This window comes from Otolemur garnettii, unplaced genomic scaffold, assembly GCF_000181295.1.
Source record: "Otolemur garnettii isolate 467f Iridium unplaced genomic scaffold, OtoGar3 scaffold00116, whole genome shotgun sequence".
Classification (NCBI taxonomy): Eukaryota; Metazoa; Chordata; class Mammalia; order Primates; family Galagidae; genus Otolemur; species Otolemur garnettii.
The window spans coordinates 1803728-1825408 of NW_003852511.1; the positions used below are offsets into that span (position 1 = coordinate 1803728).

The following is a 21681-nucleotide window of genomic DNA, read 5'->3' on the forward strand; positions in this document are numbered from 1 at the left end:
TGCTATTTTAATTAAATGTTTCTAGGCCTTTGATGGTTTTCATAACCAATATCTCTGAATTAGGGGGCAGGCCCATGTCGATAGAAGTGAAGCATAAATGAATTTGTGCACTTCCTTTAAGAGAAAAAATTACAAAATTACAAATACAGTATTAGATATGAAAGGGACTCTTGCAGCCCTGCCATGCCCTTCACACTCCCTGGGGGACTCCCTCCAGCTGGGCTACCAACTCTGGCCCTGGACCTTCAAGCCTCTGACTTTCATGGAAAGAGAAAAAGCTTTATGGACATAAAAGGGAGGCATTTTTGCCAAATTTGTTAGCTGTAACTTTTTCAGTCAAGATTCATGTAGAAACACAGAAGTATTTAAGGTGGGAAGTTCATATAGGAATAGGTTATACAGGTGAAAAGGGATCTGAAAACCCAAACACAGGACAGTGAGGCAACACAGCAATTAGCAACAGCACCAGGGCTCTCCCACCAGGGCTCAGGGGAGGTCAGTAAAGCTGCCAGAGGCCAGACCCAGCCCCATCTGCTGATGAGCGAGGGAGCAGCTTCAGGAGGGAACTGGAGCCTTTGTGTATTATCTTTGACTATGGAAAAAAATCACCCTAAACCTTGGGGCTTATGACAATACCGTATACTATCTCATGGTTTCTGTGGATGAAGGGTCCAGGCATGGCTTAGCTGGGTCTCCTGGCTGGCTCTTTGTTGTTCTAGTGTGTAATCAGGTGTTGGGTAAGCAGAGCTGCAACCATCTGAAGGCCCGATTGGGGTGGAGCTGCTTCCTCACGAGATTGCTGCCAGGACCTACCTCCTCACAGGTGGTTGCCCAGAGGTATTCCTTGGTTACTTCCACATGGACTAGTTCACAACACGGCAACTGGTTTCATAACAGCAAACAGGTGAGAAGGGAAGGGAGCATGGGACGAGACAGAAGTCATGGCCTTTTTTCACTAATCTTGGAAGTGACATTCTGTAGTGGACACTGAGGGCCAGATGCCCTTTGAGCAAGATGATTTGCAGCTTGAGGGCAGACCCTTGGGCAACTCATCTGCAGGTGTTAGTCTTGGAGAGAAAGCTGGACCCCGTGGCAATCCCTAAGCACATAGTCACTATCCAATACTCCCCTCACAGGTTTGTTACAGTCTCAATAAATAGCTACTGAGGAGGTTGCTCAGGGCTACCCTGCACTTACGGTTAGCCTGCCTCTTGCAAGCTTGTACTTCTATCTGTGTCGTGTCTGTTTCCTTCATTTGATGATGGGGACAGGGAAGGGATCATGACAACATTCCATCATTCTTGCCATGTTCCATTCAGTAGAAGAAGTCTAGCTCACACTCCAAGAAAAGGGTTACACAGTGGGATGAACACTAGAGGGTGGAGTCCTCAGGAGCCACTGCCAAAGCCGCCTACCCTGCAGGAAGACATAGACACCGCCCAGGGCAGTAGAGAAGCAGAAGGACAGGGGAAGAAGCACTTCTCCCTTCCTGTCACCCTCTAGTCTTCTCCTGGGACCCCAAATGGGCAGGGAGGTCTTGAAAGTGTAGTTCCTTGTGCTGCAGCAGGGCAAAGCAAGTGCAGGGGGTGAGTCTGAGAGCAGACTGGCTACTCACAGGCATAGTATCCTTTTATTCATGTGTATTGGCATAACTGGGCAAATGACAGAAGAGGATTCTAATCTAAAGAGAACTATTTCATGGTAAATGCAGCTTTCTGGGGCTGAAGAGTGTTATGTTTGCTCTCGTATGAAGAGGCTCTGTGCTATACGCTAACCTCTCAGCCCACAAAAGAGCCTCCTACACACACATACACACTCTCTCTCTGTCTCTCACAGTCACATTCACACTCAATTATTGCCCACATAGTGGAGTTTTCTTATTTGGTTGGGGTAAGGTAAACATACCAGTTCCTCTACAGCTGTGCCCCAGAGAGGGTACCTTCAGCTGAATGTTATTAACTGTGACCCTCCAAAACACATTGATCATCAAGGCAAGCCTTGCAATATCTGATTAATACCACTCAGAGAAAATAGGTAACCTGTGAGCTCATTGCAGCTTCTCCTATTTGCAAATGTTGGTGGGATTTTTGCAATAAGTCAATATTCTTATTTTGACTTACTCCCCTTTTCTGTAATGGGAGTGACCACACATAATCTCTAGATTACAATAAGACAGGTGACAATAGGCAACGTTTACCTGAGACATATGTTCTTATAAAATACATTCTAGGAGATTATATTTTCCAAACATGGCTGTACAAATATCTTCCATCCCACATGCTCTAAGATTTTGCTTCCTCTATTAAGAGAGAGCATTGATAGCCACTGCTCTTAAATTTGGGTATTTTCAACTGACAGGATGGATTATGGTAAAAGTGATGCTGTATGAAATCTAAGTCTAGTTCTTTGAAAGGCCATGAACTTGTACCTTGTTCTCTTGCTACAGTTCAGATTGGAATCCAACTGCCATGTTGTGAGAAGCCCAGGCAGCTGTGTAGAGGCCACATGGAGGGGAATAGAGGCTTCTGGCCCAAGACCCCAATTTCACCAAGACGAACTAATTAGTTATATAAATAAACCATCCTGAACTAGTATTCTTCAGTCCCCTTTTGAAGACTCCAGCTAACGCCACTTGGAGCAGGGAAACCATCCCCACTGAACCCTATCCAAATTGTAGATTTGCGCAATTTAAGCCACTGTGTTTTGAGGTGGTTTATTACACAGCAAGAAAAAGCTAGAACATACCCTTTGGGGAATCCCAAAATAAATTCCCTCAAAACAGAGTATGTCAATTAGGAACAGTTTGGCTAGAAGTCATAGACAACCTAACCAAGAATGGCTTACGCAGCAGGGATTTCACTTGTTCACATAACAGGAAAATGCAAGGTAGAAAGCTATTGGCATGAGTTTAGAGGCTTCACTCTATCAGAGCCATTGCCTGTGAAATTCTCCTGGCCTGTCTGGCACGCTTATGGCCTCAGTGTAGCAGGTAGACCCATCCCAGCTCCACCATAACATCTGTGGGCAGGTAGAATGAAGAAGAAAGAGCAAGAAGATAAGGAAAGAAGAAGTACTTAATTTTTCCCCTCCTCTCAAGCTCTCTCAGCCTGTGGGTGTGTCATAGGTAAACCTCGAGCTGGAAAAGTTCAGGAAGAATGACCCCTTGCCCTTTTACCTACTATAGCAAGAGGTGACTGGGAGCAGGAGCCTGGGTTGGGCTGTGGGGAAACCAGACGATTATTTTCCCAATACAGTAAATCCCCAAGTTACAAACATCCAACTGACATACGACTCACGCTTTTAAGTGGAGGCCATTACAGGCAAAAGGTAAATAAATGTACATGTTCCAACTTACATACTTATTCAACTTAAAAGCAAACTTACAGATCCCATCTCGTTTGTAATGTGAGGACTGCCCTTACTTTGCAAGGGCTGGGGTCCCCATGTGAGACGAGGAGGTTTCCAGAGAGAAGCAACCAGGCTCCAGAAAATAAGACTAAGATAAAGGAGTGAGGTCCAGTCAGGCTTAAGAGTCAAGAAAAAATAAAATTTATGTTTGGTTGTCACATATTTCAAATTTTCAAAAATTGGCAAAACTCCATATCTGTATGACTGACATAGACATTCCCTCCAGTTCTTCAAGCCCCTTCTGCTGTGTGGCCTCTGTTTGAATTCTAGTTCCACTTAGCCACAGTCTCAAGTCGGCCAGCCTCCTAATACTTCTAAAGGACTGTGTCTGACATTGACTTTGACCTCTAAAACCAGTGTCCCCTGTTAATACTAAACATCAGTCTTCTTTTAGTACTCTCTCTCCCTCGCCTGATTTCTCTGTGTTCTGCCTTTGTGAGAGACCTGCTCTCTCGCTGCTCTTCTATTTCCTGCCATTAACTAGTTTAGGCTCCTATTGCCTTTGTCGAGAACTAGGGCACTAAACTTCTTATTGGCTTTTTTACCTTCATTCTCTTTTCCTTCTAATCCATTCTATACCCTGTTGGGATATTAAGAATGACTTTTATATGGTTTGATATAGTTTTGTAATTTCCTAGGAAGATTATGTGGGGTACACAAGTGGTTTTTCCAGCAATATTGTCTGCCCTTTTGTAAATAAGCCCATCATTTGCTCATCGAAAGGTCTTGGGCCAGAGCCTAAGGGTACAGCACTAGGCTCAACTTTAATACCTCAAAGACACAGGATGCAGAGAGGCTGATTAGATCTTACCAAGGAAGCACCTTCTCAACTTCTAGAGCCCCAGAAAGGAAATTCTGTTATTGCCAGCCCGTACAGATAGCATGATCTTTCACATAAGAAAACCAAAATTGAATTTCCACATGCGACCATTCTTCAAATTGTCTTCTGTCCTGTTAGTGAGGAGTCTTGCTTAGAGGGGCATTTCCCAGCTGAGCCGCCCAGTGACCCCTATGTTTACTTCAGTCTGCGAGGGCAGGGAATCATTTTTACCTCCTCTGCCTCTCCCCCCAGACTTATCAGTTTGAACAGATGGAAGCATCTCAGCTTGATGCTCAACTTTACCAGATTAAGCTTGATAATAGCCCTGGGCTTGCAATTTCTCTGTTCACATGGCACCTCCTCCCTACGAGTGTCATTTTCCACTTCTTCCTTCTAGATGAGCCAAGGTTGACTCTTCCATGTCCATCTTCAGCTGTCCACTTGCTGCCAGCCCTGTGTGCCTGGGGTTGTCTGCCATCACAGTTTGCACAGGTGCTTCTGTTTCAATCTTCTCTCCCCTCTTAACAAAATCCAGTTCAAAAAAGTGTGAGATGTCACAGAAGTCATGTGCATTCAAGAAATCTATTTTAAAAATCACTGTATTTTAATAGTATGAGTTTTAACATAGTGTCTTATATAAATTTGATGCTGAGTGATTATTTATTGGGAAAAGCGAGGGTCCTTTATCTGTCAACTAAGTCTAACGGAGGGAATTCTTGTAACTTTTACGCAGTTAATTAATTGTCCTGTGCAGTCTGTGATGCTGCTGTATGTGACTTTATATACTAGCATTTGTCCTGCATTACCGTGATTCCACTGACATAAACTACTGATCAACCATCCATGGTCATTCCAGGTGCTAATTTCCCCACTCCAACATCCTGCTACATGCAACCTCGTCTCCTATCTCTTGCAGCTCCTATAGTATTTGTCCCAGCACAGCAGAGATTAAGTGCAAGGGAAACTTTGGAAGGAAGTATCTACATACACAAATGCCTACTGCGTGAAAGATTCTATAGATTTGGTGATTTGGTTCTTCTAAGTTCTAGTCTTGGCCCTGAACTGTTCAACTTACTAAAGTAGTGCACTCAACAAATTAATTCTGCTTATTCACCTTTGGTTTGCAGCTAGGAAAAGCTGGAATTTAGTCCCAGAGCTATTTAATCATGAGATCTAGTACATGCAATGATCATTCCCTTCTGTACTTTCTCTGCTGGTTATCAGCAGCTAGAAGACTCCCATCTCTCCCTGCTTCGAAGCACAACTTCCCATTTGAATGTCTTTCAAAGTTCCTAAGGAATCCTCTATTTCTGAATTTGCTTGCAAATCCACAAAGTCTCTAAGCACCACCCTTCCTCGGAGCTGTATTCTCTCTCTGCCCCTATCAAGATTTCCATAGTGTCTTGTTATTTAGCAAAGGTTTCCAAGCCCAGGAGAGTTAATTTTGGAATACAAAGCTTGCAGGCTCACCAAGTTTATTACTTTACATACAGGTAATAAGAGAAAAACCACGTCTTACACTCTCCCTAAAAAGATGGCAGTCACTCTGCTCCACGCAGATCCAGAGCATATAACCCAGCAGACAGCAGAAACATCATGGAAACACTCTAGACTCTGTTCCTGCTCTGTAACTAGAGAACTTTTGAAGCTGCTGCCCTGAAGGGCACTTCTGGAGATTGGTAAATAGATTCCAGTTGAATCTTTGCATTCTTCATATTTGGTGTGGATTGAATGTCATTGGCACTAATTGGCTGTATCATTTAGTCTCTCCATGAATTAAATGTGATACTCCATTTAATTCATTAACGTATTTCCCATTTAACTTGGGATTTTTCCCCCACCGTTCTTCTTATATCTCAGATTTGCAGAGTCACCTTAACAGAAATTAAGCGACAAAATGGCAGGACTATTATTAGTAGAAAATCAAATAATGTGAACTTTTCATTTATTTATTGAGGCAGAGTCTCACTCTCTCACCTGGGTAGAGTGCTATGTCATCACAGCTCACAGCAACCTCAAATGATCCTCTTGCCTCGACTTTCTGAGTAGCTGGAACTACAGGCACCCACCACACACTTGGCTTTTTTTGTTTGGTTTTTAGTAGGGGGGAGCTCACTCTTGCTCAGGTTGGTCTCAAACTCCTGAACTCAAGCAGTCCACCCGGCTTGGCCTCCCTGAATGGTAGGATTGTAGGCGTGAGCCACTGAAATAATGTTAACTTTAGATATTTTTCTAATTTATTTAAGAGTTAACACAATATTTTGTAATCAGAATATATATATATACACACATACATATATATATATGGGTTTTTTGGTTTTTTTTTTGGAGTTTTTGGCCGGGGCTGGATTTGAACCCACCATCTCTGGCATATAGGGCTGGTGCCCTACTCCTTTGAGCCACAGGCGCTGCCCATAAATATTTATTATATATATTATAACTTATTCCTACTAAGTTAATATCATCTCATTCCTATCTATAGTCTTTTCATTTGATACCTAAGTCTCTCCAGCACTTAACTTTTCTTAACAGCACTCAGCTCAATGCCAGCTGTATTAAAAAAAACTAACGTCTTGAAAGAACACAGTCATGATTTATTGAATAAGAAAATAGGGCATGAATGAAAAAGCAAACCCCAAACCAGAGTCTGTATGTCTGTGTATAATTTTTGTCATATGAAGGCTGACATCGGGTCTCATAAAGCACACTGTTAAAAAGTTTTCTTTGATAATAATTTGAGGCAATAATGCTCAGCCGCCCAGGCTTTCACAGTGGGTGCAGGAATCAGGTCTAATACACAGAAATGTTTTAAATTCAAAATCAGAAAGCACACTCTTAAAATGAGAATGCTTTTTTGATGTTCTTTGCAGTTCCCAGTCAGAGAAGCTGAGACCCTGAGAAATGACACCGATTTCTCAAAGGCACACGGTTAGGCAAGGTCATGGAGTGTAGGCTTTGACTCCCCTGGCAGTCTTTAACCTATAAAGTTTCTCTCCACCCCCAGCCCATCTGCTGACTCTGGGCATGGCATCTGTATTCAGTCCAGCTTCTCAGAGCATATCAACTGTATGCCAATTGGATATAAGTACAAAGAGAGCAGAAAACTCTTTTTCCAGGCAGCTGGAAAGTTTCACTTGGAATTTATTTTTAGCATCTTATGTGTGCTCAGAAGCAACCATAGCAACAAAGGCACCTGGGAAAACCTGGGAGAGACAGTCTGAGAGACAAGTGAATCACACCAGAGAGAGGCTGCTTCATCCCCACCGGGAACCAATGACAGGCCGGACACATCCCTGTCACTAGGAAAGCCAGGGAAAAGAATAACTGAGAATCAGCAGGACTCCCCTCCACTTAGGCAATCAATGGCCGGAGAGGTTTTGCCTTTCATTTCCTCCTTCCCCTAATTCCAGCTCAATGTGCAAATAGAACTGAACAAGTTGCCGCCCACTTTGAGGTCTGATCATGTGGCATGTTTTGTTTACTATAGTTCCTCCTGAAACTTCAAAGCCACATAGCCACCAGAGAGGACTTGAACTCTTTCAGACCCCAGGATACCACGCGGTGAATGGCTTCAAGGCATTTCATAGTCTTTGTCATCTCAGCGAGGACTAACTCAGAAGCTCAACCTCTTTTCTCTCAAAGGACAGGTGAAAGGAAGGCTGAGAACAGGGCAGTGCAGGAGTGACAGCAGCAGCTGGGAGGAGCCTCTGGTGAGAATTAGTCCTTGTTCAAACTTTAGACTCCTCTCTCCCCGGGCCAAACTCTTCCTGGGTGGAAGAGGACATTGACTCATGATATAGAACCCAGGGCCAATTCAGGAGGCTTTAGTTTCTGAATTTCTCGGTCAAGTTCTCTGAACACTGGCAGACCCAGCTAGTGATTTATGCACCTCACGGTTTGCGTGTTTGGGACAAGTCTCTCGGCTTCCCTTCCCACGCAAGACCCACCGGTCTACCATCCCTTCTTCAGCATCTTATATGCTTCAGCTCGGTCTTGATCATTTAGACTTTTTCTAAAGTCACCATGAAAATGCACCCAGGTCGAGAAACATTTCACGTCTCATTCTTTTTATCTAAAGTCAGCATTTTCGTGATGACTTTAGAGAATCTCGAATGCCATGGCTAATTAAATTTGGTACATTTCCAAAGGATATAAAGACACGGATTGGATTGAACGTGCAGTTCAGTGTTGTCTTGAAACATAATAGGGACTGATAAAACGTTTGTCATGGGCGTGTCTTCTATAATTTTAAACGCATTTCAACAAAGTTCAAAGTTTCAGGATGCCATCACTGTCCAGAGCCCGTGTATGGTCCTCTCATTCGGTCACATTCAAGATCTAGGACAGTGTTGTTCACACTAAAGTATTTAATAAATAATAAGTAGAGCAGAGAAAGAAAACCAGCATTATAATCCCATGGCCAGAAGGACCTCTATTGATCTTTGCTTCCCCACAAAACCACATAAATATTTAATGATGTTATAGAGCCAGTTTCCACCAAGCAAATGAACTGTGGCGTTTCTAAGGGGCATCCATGTTATTATGGAATAAAATCCTAAAGATAAAAGAAGAATACAGTCTCTTATTCAACCCTCAAAACTGAGAGCGATTGAGGGGAAGATATTTAATTCATTTCTATTTCTATCCCTAAAAAATCTTTATGAAGCATCATAGATTCTCAGAGATGGGAGAAATAAAGGAAGAGGAATGATTTATCATCTTTTTTTCCCTATAAACTTCAAGCCACAATCATATTGCGAGAAGTCAATTGCTCATTTCAATTTCTAGGCAGCTATGTATTTACTAGAGGTCAAGCCCAGAGAGTAAAGAATAGTTCTGGGCAGTGCCTGTGGCTCAAAGGAGTAGGGCACCGGCCTCATATGCCAGAGGTGGCAGGTTCAAACCCAGGCCCGGCCAAAAACTGCAAAAAAAGCTCGAATAGTTCTAGAGGGAAATATTTACTGCAAAGAAGCTGCTGCAAACTCAGGAGTAGGAGTCTACTGCTGTGGGTATTCACTCCCCAGGGTCACCAGTGCTCTGAAGGACTGTCATTTGCAGTGGCTACATCTCAGGTGCACATGAGGGACAGCAGACAGCAAGGCAGGCAGTAAGATATAAGCGTTCAGAAGAGGTTCTGTATCAGTAGGACTGACGCAGGACATGGTTTCCAGAGAGGAGACTGTAGTTCACTTACAGTACTCGTAATGCGTGTGTACATGCACTAGAAAGGAAAGCTGTGAATAGAAAATAAATTCCCCTCCGTATTGCTGGTTGGGGAATGGCCACCAGATCATGTGTGCGGGAATGTGATGAGACTGCATTTCCAGTTTCACTGCTGGCTCTGTCTGCCAAAAATGAGAGCCTCCCCTTTAACCGATTTTCCCTCCAAATACATAATAGACAACTTGACATTCTGCATAAAATAATTATGGAGACACATTTTTTAAAAGCTGTGGAGCTATCTTCAGATCAACTCCCAGTGAACAAACAGGACAGGTGACATTTGCAGAGCCGTGGGACACTCGGGCAGCTGGCACCACACTTAGCATCTCTGCACTGCCTGGTAAGATATTACCTGTCTTCTTAAATTTTAGAAATGAAGAAAAAAATAAAACAGCCGCCTAGTTGAGAAGATGAAGATAGTCCTCAAGGAGACACAGGGACTATGTATCCTGCTCTTAAATGTCATCCATGAGTAGAGAATATGATTGATCCAGAAAAGGATTGTGCTGGAGAAAAAAAAAAGAAAAAAAAGAAATGAACTAGAAGATTTTTCCAAACTCTACAGTCCACCAGTCCTTTCCCTAAATCCAAGGGCTGTCCACTTGTTGTGCTCTCTCAATTTCTGCCTTAGACAAAGGAGCCTTACTGGGGCAATTCCTCTTATAAAACACATCACTATACATTTCTTCTTTGCAAAGACTTATAAAAAGAGAAAGAGACACATATTTTCATGTAATTGTAGGCAGCATAACATAGTTGAAAATGCATGAGAACTGCAGTCAGTAAATCTGGGTTGAGGTCCAGATAGGAAATTTAAACCCCTGGGACTCAGTGTACACATCTGTAACCGGACACTAATAATTCCTACACAGTGGAGATATCTTGAGAACTTAAGGTCCTAACATGGTTCAGGGCTGTGCACATCTTGATCTAGACAGGACGATACAAAATCACCTTTGCCACTCCCTCAGTTCTCGGCAGAATCACATTGCAGTTTTCCTGGACTGAGTTAAACAAGTCCAGAGATGGATCTGAAATGGAAAGTTCTTGATAGCATTCCAAATATGATATATGCAAGTCCCATCATAGCTAATGTCCCTATTGCTTGCTTCTTATTTCAATGAAGATGGAAAAGTTTCCATACAATTAATAGCTTTTGTTTTCATGAAGCCTGGAGTATCACTCTCAGACGTGTCCTTTAGAGACAAGACTCCTGCCAAACCTTGAGCTGTTCCTTGAAGCCCTACTTTGTGCTACACTCCCTCCAATCTCTCTAGCTCTTTTTCCCTTGGACCCAGAGTTCTGTCAGTCCGGATTCAGTTCTCATTCTGATGCAGTTATGTCCTGACACTCACCCTGGGTTCTCTCAGCCTTTCACACTACTAACAGGCCATTGGCTCCTCATCCACTGTAACCCTCAATATTTTCCTGCCTTTATATGTATAATCGTTTGTCTTATAATTAAGTTTTTCTCTGTCCTTGATGTACTTTTCTTAGTTCAAGTTGCTAGTTTACCAAGGACACGTTAAACATCTACATCCCAAGGTCTCCAATGCACCTATCTTAATGTTAACTTCACTACCAATGAAGGATGCTCTCATTCCATTATGCAGAGGTTATAAACTTATGCATTTTTAAGTTGTTATTGCTATTTTGAAAATGCCCCTCTTTCACGTAGGGTATGACTCCCATCATGGGTATGGTCATATAATAAGCATGTAACTTAGCTCATGTAGTCCTAATAATTTAGTATAATACATAGACCAGAATAAAAGTCTCTGTGAAGTTTAGATCCCAGTGGTTGTCTGGAATTCTCTCTGGGTTATTTTCATAAGAGAAGAGGACTTTATTGGGATGATGAGGTTTGTGCATCTTAAAGTCTTATGAGTCACACAGCTGAGAAGGAGACATGGACCCCACTTTTATGCAAATAGAAATTTATTACACCTGTAGGGGTCCTTGCCTTAGGAGGCAAGCAACCTCGAATGACAGATCAAATGGGTCTTTATATTCTATTTCTGCGTCACAGCAAGCAGGCAGAAGTACAGAAGCTGAATCATTGCGGTTAACCTTGGGGGAGGGAATTGCATAGTACAAGGGGGGGCAGGGTGCGTCCAGCCTCTCCTCCCTATGCACTTTCTTATCTTCAAGTTTCCCCTTGTAGTTCTTCCCCCTCCCTACCATTCCCTTATCTTCAGGCCTCTTCTCAGAGTTCTCCTCACCCTTGAGGGGGCTGGGACTAAAGGATTCAATGGAAGTTTCTTTTTAAGGGTAGGGGGCTTGGTTATCACAAAAGTTGTTCTGGGGGCTAACTAGGACTTTTGTTCTCATCAAGGCAATTTCAAGACAAGATTTTTTGGGATATAAGTCAAATGGTTAATCTTCATTTAATAAAGCAGATTCGATACTGACTCTTAAGGGCTGGAAACACTTTGTTTTGAACTGACCCTTAGCTCACTTCCAGGAAGAAAATAGTGACTTAGGCAGAAACAGACCCCTCTCCTGCAAACTGGCACCTTTCAGCAACGGGCTGATGACCATCATTCCTGATGATGAAAACAAAGGAGGTGTATTCTTTCTCCATCCTCCCTTACATCTTCTAACTGCTGCAATATTTTTAACAGATGCAATAATGTTGGTTTATTAAATTCAGTGTTCTGAATGAAAAGAAGAAAAATGGCTTCAGGTAACATGGGGAAGCATTCTGAGTCAGCTGGCTTGGTAAGCCGGCCTTCTACAGTGCCAATTGATCCCTTTTATAAGTTTTCAAGTCAACTTGACAGTCACTGTAGCAGAGTTAACAGGAGCTTATTTAAGAGCTCTACTTACTAAATGACATAAAATTTCCCACTCAGGTCTGGGATCTGGTTCCCACACTTTGAAACACAGAAGAAGAATGTGTATAAAACCCCATTGCCCTCCATTTTGATGGGTCTTTTGTGGCATTCATATACTCTCTCCTTCAAAAATACTTCTTACTACCCACATTGAAATTATTACTATATCTAGAGAGACAGTTTCTTGCATATCACAATTGATGTCCTCCAAGCCAGTGGTCTTTTGAAAATTAACACAAAAATCACACTTTTTTCAACTTCAAGATTCGTTCTATCTATCAGAGCCTTCCACAGCATTTAGACCAGAGCTTCTCCCTGCCAAAATTTTATTTTTAATACAATGCATTACATGTATAGAGCATCTCTCAATAGAGAAGCAATTTCTATAACAAAATCTCACTATGTCCCACATAGATTCAAAGATGTGAATGGTATTAGGAGGCCAAAAAGGAAAAATTCCTGTGTGTGAGTGAATATGTTGAGACATTGAAAAATGAATTAGCATCTCTTAAGTTGACCCATTCAATAAGTAGCGAGCTTTTAACATGTATTAAATAATATGGGAACAATAAAGAAATTGCATGGTCCCTCCCTTCCTTCATGAGCGTGCATTTATGTTGGGAGGTGGCAAGACTAGTGTGCGCAATCAAGAAAAAGAGTCTAGTGTCACAGAATCTAATCTTACAATGAGAATGAAAATGATATTAGACATAAGGAAATTTGGTTGCTACATGTGGTGCAGAGATGGAGAGATTTACATGATCTCTGTGATTCCAGGAGAAGCTGGTCACCATGGGCCAGATCCTATGAGTACAGCTTGAAACAAAGCTCAACTATTCCTGCTCCTAGATGGAAGGCCTATCTATTCCTACTCACTTTCAGGACTCCCAACCCTGAGCATCAATCTCATACTTAGTAACTGGACTTTCAGAAGGAGTTATGAGATTCATGACCATAAATGTCCAGGGCAGCCAGACAAGTGAGTGGCGAGCCCATGCCCTGCCCTGTCTGTAGAGGAGGCTGTGTTTTCTTGCCTTTAGCTGATGGAGATCATGCTGCCTCGTTCTACCCACACTGTCCTTTTCTACCCACTTGTCATTTTCATGACAAGCTATAAGCACAAATTTTTATGTGAAATCTTGTGATTTTTTTAAGTGTTATCTGCCAGTTTGTGACTTTGTGACTTTTGCTTTAGGTAGTCCAAGTATTGGACAGTAGCATATATGCCTGACAATTAAGTTTGAGACATCCTCCTACAGAAAGGGCTATGAGCCTCATTATTGAATATCACTACAATCACGATTGATGTGCTCCCCTTGGGAAGCCAGGTGCTGATGCCAGCACCTCATCCACATTTCAAAGCAATTTTGGAACTCTTTTCCTGGAATGACCATCAAAGCTGTTATCACATGGCACACAAAAACATACAACAATAAGGAACACCACTCAGTAAGACCCTGCCACACATCAACACAAACACAGCTGGGAGATGCTGATATACCCCAGTTATGAAAACTTACTGAGTTGTTTGTATGGTGCTACTGATGTAAGTGTACAGTGGCAAGTTCACAAACTTAATCATCAGATCTCTTATGACAACAGCTTTGATGGTCATTCTAGGAAAAGGCACTGGCATCAGTGCAGAGCTTCCCAAGAGGAACACTTCAGAGATGGCCTAGTGCTGTTCAGCAAGGATGAGTTTGCAAACTTAAATGTTAGCCCTCACATATTAGACTGAGATCTCAGAGAGTGAACACATATGGTTTAGCAACTAATGATGTCTTGGGGTGTAAACCATCACCCCCCTACACAATCTCAGTGACAGGATCTCATCAGCAAGGGATTATGTAGGAAGTGTGTACCTAACTCAGTCTGCCCTCAAGTATCCTAAGAGGCTTCTGTGATGTAGCTTCCATACTGAGTTTTAAAATATTCTAAATAATCAAACTGCTGCTTAGCCAACAGCAATAATTCATTATAATAGACAGAACCGTCTAATAGCCAAATAACCTCAAGTTGGAGATTTTTACTTTCCTAAAGGCAGGCACATGCCAAGTCACATTACATTAATAACAACAGAAGAGTGATTCTTTTCCTCCCTAGAGTGAAAAGATACTCAGGAGAGAAATCTAAGCTTTGAAATAGCCTCAGCGAGCCATTTGGAGAATGGTTACCATTGGGCTGATTGCACAACACAATTGATTGTAGTCTGTTGTAATGAATTGTCATTTACACCTCGGTCTGGCACTGCACTGGCAAAAGAAGCAGGACCACTACAGAAACACTGTGCTACCTGTTCTCGGTGGCCACCTTCCCAACACAGGCCTGAGCAAAAAGTACATCTGCACAGAGCTGTGTGGATAAATGCCAAAGTTCTGCTGAGAATGAAAGACTACAAACCAACTCTCCTACCACTCTCTCTTGTAGGTTGAGAAGCTCATTGGAAATGCATAGCACATATGATTTATGATTGGGGCAGGGAGATGGGGGGAAGGTCTATTAAAGCAAAGAATAATTGAACTTCAGTACTCTAAGACTGGGAGAGATGTCAATTATCCTATTTTGTCCCTTTCTTTGGGAAGGACCTATTACTATGTAATTGATGGGCCAGGAGAGAGCCATAACACCATGGAGAAGAGGAAACAGATGGATCTCGGCTATTAAAAAGCACAAGGTAGAGCTTACAGGTTTTTATTTGTTATTTTTGAAAGAGCTCTCCAAATCCTAAATATAGGGTAGAAGCAAACGATATTGAATACTTTTAAAGATTGTCCTTCTTCCTTTGAATTTCTAAAGAAAACACAGCTTTACCTCTAAAGCCTTTTCTGCTGATTTTTGTATTCAATGTTTTCATATCTTTGACAGTTGTATTATAGCAGTCTAACATAAACACTTTCTGATAGCAGGGTCCAGAAAAAAGGCATTACTTTTATAGACCAGGGGGGAAAAAGAAAAAGAAAGTGAAATAGTGCCAGTGGGGCATGGGGAAAGCAGGAGTGTTTCTCTGGCTGCAGCCACAGTGCATGGAGCCAGAGAGCGAGTTCCAGATTGTGTCCAAAAGAGCAGGAATAGCTAGTAGTGGGGAGGTGCCCACAAATGAGAAAGTGGGGAGGTGCCCACAAATGAGAAACAGAAGCGAGGGCCTGGGTTGGCTCGGGGAGGCAGGTACAGGGTCAAATGGGTGGAAGTACATGGAGAACCAAATCAAAGACTGCTGAGTTAAATGAGTGAGGATGGAGAGGACATTTGTGCCATGCTTGAGACTGCCGATTATTGCTTTCGGCAGCAAGCATCCTGTGAAGGAACCATGCTGAGGCACAGGACAGAGGGAACACTCTGCTAGACACGCTTTCCTTCTTCTAGGCTTGTGGCATGCCTCTCTTCTATAGAGGATTGCTTGGAATTCTTTCTAAGAGGGCTTTGTTCATTAGCTGCCTTGCTTTTGCCCGGAATGTTCATTCATTATCTTCTCAACATGAATATATCCAGCAAGCATCACCTACATTTTCTCCTGATTACCTGAGCAAGTGTGGGTTATTGGGCTACCAAACTCAGATAGTCTCAATGCAGACCCTCTTCCCATATTGCATTATCTTTCTCCAAGATAATCATTTTTAAGAATGATTATTTTAAATGAAAGCATAGTAAAAACCACATAAGAACACCTTGTATTTTTCATTTCTGAAAAATATTTCCTTTCATTGTATTGTTTTCTTTCTGTCCTGCTGTTAAAGTTTATTGTTGTTTCATCATACTTTGAAGAACTCAAAAAAATAGTCCTTTATTTAGCCGAGAATCAGAAAAAACCCTATAGCCAACGCAATTCTTAATAAAAAAAAAAAATCTGGAGACATCATTGTACCAGACTTTAGGCTATGTTACAAGGCCACAGTGGTCAAAACAGCATGGTATTGGCCCCAAAGTAGAGACATAGACACATGCAACAGAGTAGGAAACCTAGAGATGGAACCAGCCTCATGTTGCCATCTAGATCTTTGATAAACCCAACAAAAGCATACCCTGGGGAAAAGAATTCCTATTCATTACATGGTGTTGGAAGAACTGGATAACCACATGTGAAAGACTGAAACTGGACCTGTGTCTCTCACCACTTAGAAAAACTGACTCACAATGATAAAAAGATTTATACCGAAGACACACTATGATAAAAAAAAATCCTAGAAGAAAGCATAGGAAAAACTCTTGATGATACTGGCCTGGGGAATGATTTTATTAAAAAACTCCATTGACAATCACAACAACAAGTATAAATAAATGGACTTAATTAAAAGCTTCTGTACTGGTAAGGGCATGACAATTAAAGCAAGTAGACAACCTTCAGAATGTAAGATATTTGTGACTTCTTGCCTATAGTTCAGTGGCTAGGGTGCTGACCACATATACCAGGGCTGGTGGGTTTGAACCCAGCCCAGGCCTGCCCAACAACAATAACAACAACAACAACAAAATAGCCATGTATTGTGGTGGGTGCCTGTAGTCCCAGCTACTAAGGCAAGAGAATCACTTAAGCCCAAGAGTTGGAGATTGCTGTGAACTGTGAGGCCACAGAACTCTACAGAGGGCAACATAGTGAGACTTTGTCTCAAAAAATAAATAAATAAAAGATATTTGCATGTTACAAATCTGACAGATAACTCAAATTAATCAACAAAAAAAGAAGAAATAATACAATTTATCACTGAGCAACAGATATGAACAGAACCTTCTCCAAAGAAGACAGACAGATACATTTAAAAAATGCTCATTGGCCCTAATCATCACAGAAATGCAAATCAAAACCACCCTGAGATACCACCCAACCCCAGTGAGAATGGCCCACATCACAAAGTCCCAGAGCTGTAGATGCTGGCGAGGGTATGGAGAAAAGGGAACACTTGTATACAGTTGGTGGGATTCCAAACTAACACAGCCTCTTTGGAAAGAAGTATGGAGAATCCTCAAACAGCTACAAGTAGACCTTCCATTTGATCTCACAATCCCATTACTAGGTATATACCCAGAAGAAAAAGAATCATTTTACCATAAGGAAATATGCACTAGAATGTTTATCATAGATCAATTCATAACCACCAAGATATGGAATCACTCAAGTGCTAATCTATACCCAAATGGATTAATAAAACTGTGGTATACGTATACTATGGAGTACTATTCAGCTATAAAAAGCTGAAGACTTTACATCTTTTGTATTAACCTGGATGGAGTTGGAGGACATTCTACTTAGTAAAGTATCACAAGAATAACAAGCAATGTACTGCATACTAATATGAAACCAGCAGGTGAACAAATACGTACCCACACAAGAGAAAAACACTATTAAACTCAAGTGAGGAGGAAGGGGATGAAGGCTGGAGACAGGGGAGGAGGGAGGAGGATTGGTGTGCTCTCACCTAACAGGCAGGGTCTAGGGCACCTCCTGGATGAGGGGCACAGCTACAACTCAGACTCTACCTAAGAAATGCAAACAATATAATATAATCATTTGTGCCCTCACATTAATTTGAAATTTAAAAAAAAAAAAGAAAGAAAAAGTAGAAAGTTTATTGTTGTTTTCCTAAGCATCAATCCATACCATTCTTGGTAAGCGCTCAATAGCTTCCCTTTTTCCTTCCACGTTTACTCTATAGATTTATTGTGTGGGCCCATGTGAGTGTATGTGATGACTTTTCTTCAAAAGTAGTTAAAGGGAGGTTGGGCTCACGCCTGTAATCCTAGCACATTTACACACACAGTGGCTCACACCTGTAATCCTAGCACTCTGGGTGGCCGAGGTGGGTGGATTGTCTGAGCTCACAGGTTTGAGACCAGCCTGAGCTACAGTGAAACCCTGCCTCTAAAAATAGCTGTATGTTGTGGTGGGCACCTGTAGTCCCAGCTACTTGGGAGGCTGAGGCAAGAGAATTGCTTGAGCCCAAGAGTTTGAGGTTGCTGTGAGCTATGATGCCACAGCACTCTACTGAGGGTGACAAAGTGAGACTGTCTTAAAAAAAGAAAGAAAAAATAGTTAAAGGGTGATTGGTCCTTAAGAAACACTCAAAGTAGTACAAAATTACCCTTTAAATAAGCAAATATATATAACTCCCAAGGACAATTAAAAGAACATCTTTGCACATTTGTATTGTAGAATCTAATATAGTAACAATCTAATTAAAAATATAAATGTAATGAATTAATGCATTTATTGATGAATGCATGGAATATGTGATTTGTTCTTGCGTGTGGTGTGTGAGTGTGTGTTTTAGTGCTTTGGTTTCCTTTTCCTCTTCTGAACTCTAGCCAGTTGGGATTACTCATGTTAATGCTCTAATACCATCCCTTTATTTGTTTACTTATTTCAGTACTTCTTTCAGGCCATCAGCTGTTTAGTCAAGAAAATGATTGTATTTTCAAGTACTGAAAGAAAATATCCCATGAAAATATCTTCAAAAATAAAGTAAAAATGTATTTTCACATAAGCAAAAAATTAAGGGAATTCATAATTTGCTGATTCACAATAAAATAAATATTAAAGGAAGTAATACTAGAATGGGGGAAAAGAGTTCATGTGGCAACTGAGGCATTTAGAAAGTGATGGGGAGAAACATAAATTGTAAATATAGGAGTATACCTAAGTGAATATTGACTATAAAAGTCAATAAAATGATGTCTTCTGTGGATTAAAATATAGGGAGAATTTGAAGACAGTATAAAAGATGTGTAAAAAGATGCTAAAGAATACTAAGTCCATGAATTTTCTAGGAAGTGGTAAAAGTACAGCTTTGATAAATCAAGGACGATGTTTTAAACTTAGGAGCTATTGCAAGAACAGTAAAACAATGAGATGATGGGCGTGTATATAAGAAAAACACATAATCAATTCACAGTAGTTAAAAAAGAAGAAAATAAGACAGAAGAAGTAGGGATAAACAGTAATTACATGAAATTTAAATGGACTATATACTTCAATTAAAAGACAATACTATTCAACACAGGTAAAAAGATGTGCTCTGCTTACAAGAGTATATACATAAAACACAGGACATGAGAGGCTGAAAATAAAAGGAAAGAGAAAGATAAACTATGGAAACGCCAAACGAAAGAATGGGGAATGAATTATTTTATTTCACATATAACTGACTTTAAGGCAAGAATTATTTAATAAAAAAGAATCTAGAAGATACAAACATTTTGTATCCACCTAATAACAAACCTCAAAATATACAAAACAAAGAAGGGCAGAACTAGAACGGGAAACAGAAAAATTTGATATCATTGTGGAAGATTTTTTTTTATTAAGTCATTTGTACATAGATCATGAATACATTTATGCCATTATGGGATTCAATGTGTTGATTATTTGTACAGATTGGAGTGCTTACATCCTACTAATCAACACAGGCTTCACCTCATTTACCCAATTACAGCATTAAGACATTTGTGTTCTACACCTGATAGATCCAACTTGTACTTGCAATATGCTCCATAGGTGTGGTCCCCCTACCAACCCTCCCTCTGTCGACCCACACCCCTCTCTTGCCCTCTCCCCACCTTCCCTCCTCCATCCTAGGCTATAGTTGTGTTTCATTTTTCATATGCATGTATGAGTGATTGTAAATTGGTTTCACAGTAGTACTGAGTACCTTGGGTATATTTTTTTTCATTCCTGAGATACTTTACTAAGAAGAATATTTTCCCACTCCATTGTGGAAGATTTTAAAAGATTTTAGCACTCCTTTCTCAGTAACGGATAGAGTGCATATACAAAAATCTGTGTGTCAGAACAATGTGATTAATAAACTTGACCTCATGAGATATATGGAATACTGACCCCAATAAATGAAAAATATATTTTCACTTGAAGTTTACATGGAGTAATTACCACTATTGACCATGTATTGAGACAAAGCAACGTCAACAAGCTATAATGGAGTGTCATACAAACTACATCCTTTAACCACTGTGATATCAACTACAAATTAGAAGTTACTACATATTTGAAAATTAAGCAATAACTTTTAAATGGTGCATAGGTAAAACTAGAAGTCACATCAGAAATCAGAAAATACTTTTAATGGAATGATCTAAAAATTACTACATGACAAAATGTGTAGGATGAAACTAAAGCCCTGTTCCAGGGTAACTTTGAGTGCTATAGAAGAAGAAAGGCAAACAATTCAATCGTCTTTTCCAGTTAGAAAAGCCCAACGAAAATACCAGGCAGGAAAAGATACAGACAAGGCCAGAACTGAGAAAGACAATAAACACACAGTTCTTTGGAGAAAATAACAAGTTTACTAAATCTTAGACAAAAGGCAGGTAGAAGAATAAAGAAGACATCAATAATCAATATCAGAGCAAAACTACAACTACTCCAGATATTAAAATAATCATAAAAGGGTATAATGAACAATGCATTCAACAGTTCAATTGAATCAGACACATTCAAGAGTGCAACCATCAAAATCGGCACATTCAAAACAGTAAGTTCATGGTCAAGAACACTCTAAAACCAAAAACTACAGGAGCAGGTGACTTCACTAGTGTTTGGAAGTGAATTCTTCCAAACATTAAAAGAAAAAGTAACTCTAATTACACATAAATCCTCCCCCCAACCAGAAGGAGAATATTTCTAGATCTTTTAAGTAGGCCAGCCTAAACATGATACCATGAGTAGATAGAAAAGGCCCAGAGAAAACATTTTGCTTCATGATTAAATGTCAGAAGCTTTCCCCTAGAGATTAAGAAGACAAAAGTTCCTACTATCACCAGTTTTCCGGCTCCTAGGAAGAGCTGGGCAGAGTTGGAGCGGGTTCTCTGTGCAGACCAGCCTCATCAAGTTCAAGGTTTCCTTTAAGATCCTGCTGACCTTGAACCCCCGGCTGCTGTATAAAGTACTTAGTGTTCCTGAAAGTACACCTTTTATAGCTGTCTTAAAATTGGGGCAGAAGAATTTAAAGTTCCTGCTCCAACAATTGAAATTATCATCAATGATGCAATAGGAATTAATCCTGCACAGACTGCTGGAAATGTTTTCCTAAAACATGGTTCAGAACTGCAGATTATTCCTAGAGATCGTGTTTGAAGTCGTTAATGTCTGCTACTTGGAACATACGATTTCCTTTCAGAATAAATAGTGATATTTCTTGTTGTGAAATTGAAATCAGGCATTGAATATATAATGAAAACACCAGGAGTCAATGGAAAAATGAAAAGTGACTTTCTGTGCCTTCCTGTTCACCACTCTTTGTGTGAAGAGGTAGTGCTTAGAATCCAAGAGCTACCACCACAGATCATACAGGCTTTGGTTGCTACCTCACAGCACAGACAGGTAGTTCTTTTGGGGTAAACGGGTTATCCGACTGTGTTTTATAACTGGAGGATGTTTCTGATAAT

The 21681-nt window shown here is 40.8% G+C and overlaps 1 pseudogene; it reads left to right on the top strand.

Moving 5' to 3' along the window:
• LOC105887761 overlaps positions 1 to 21463 on the top strand; it is an 83518-nt pseudogene extending 62055 nt beyond the window's left edge.
• Positions 21464 to 21681: the final 218 nt, after the last annotated feature.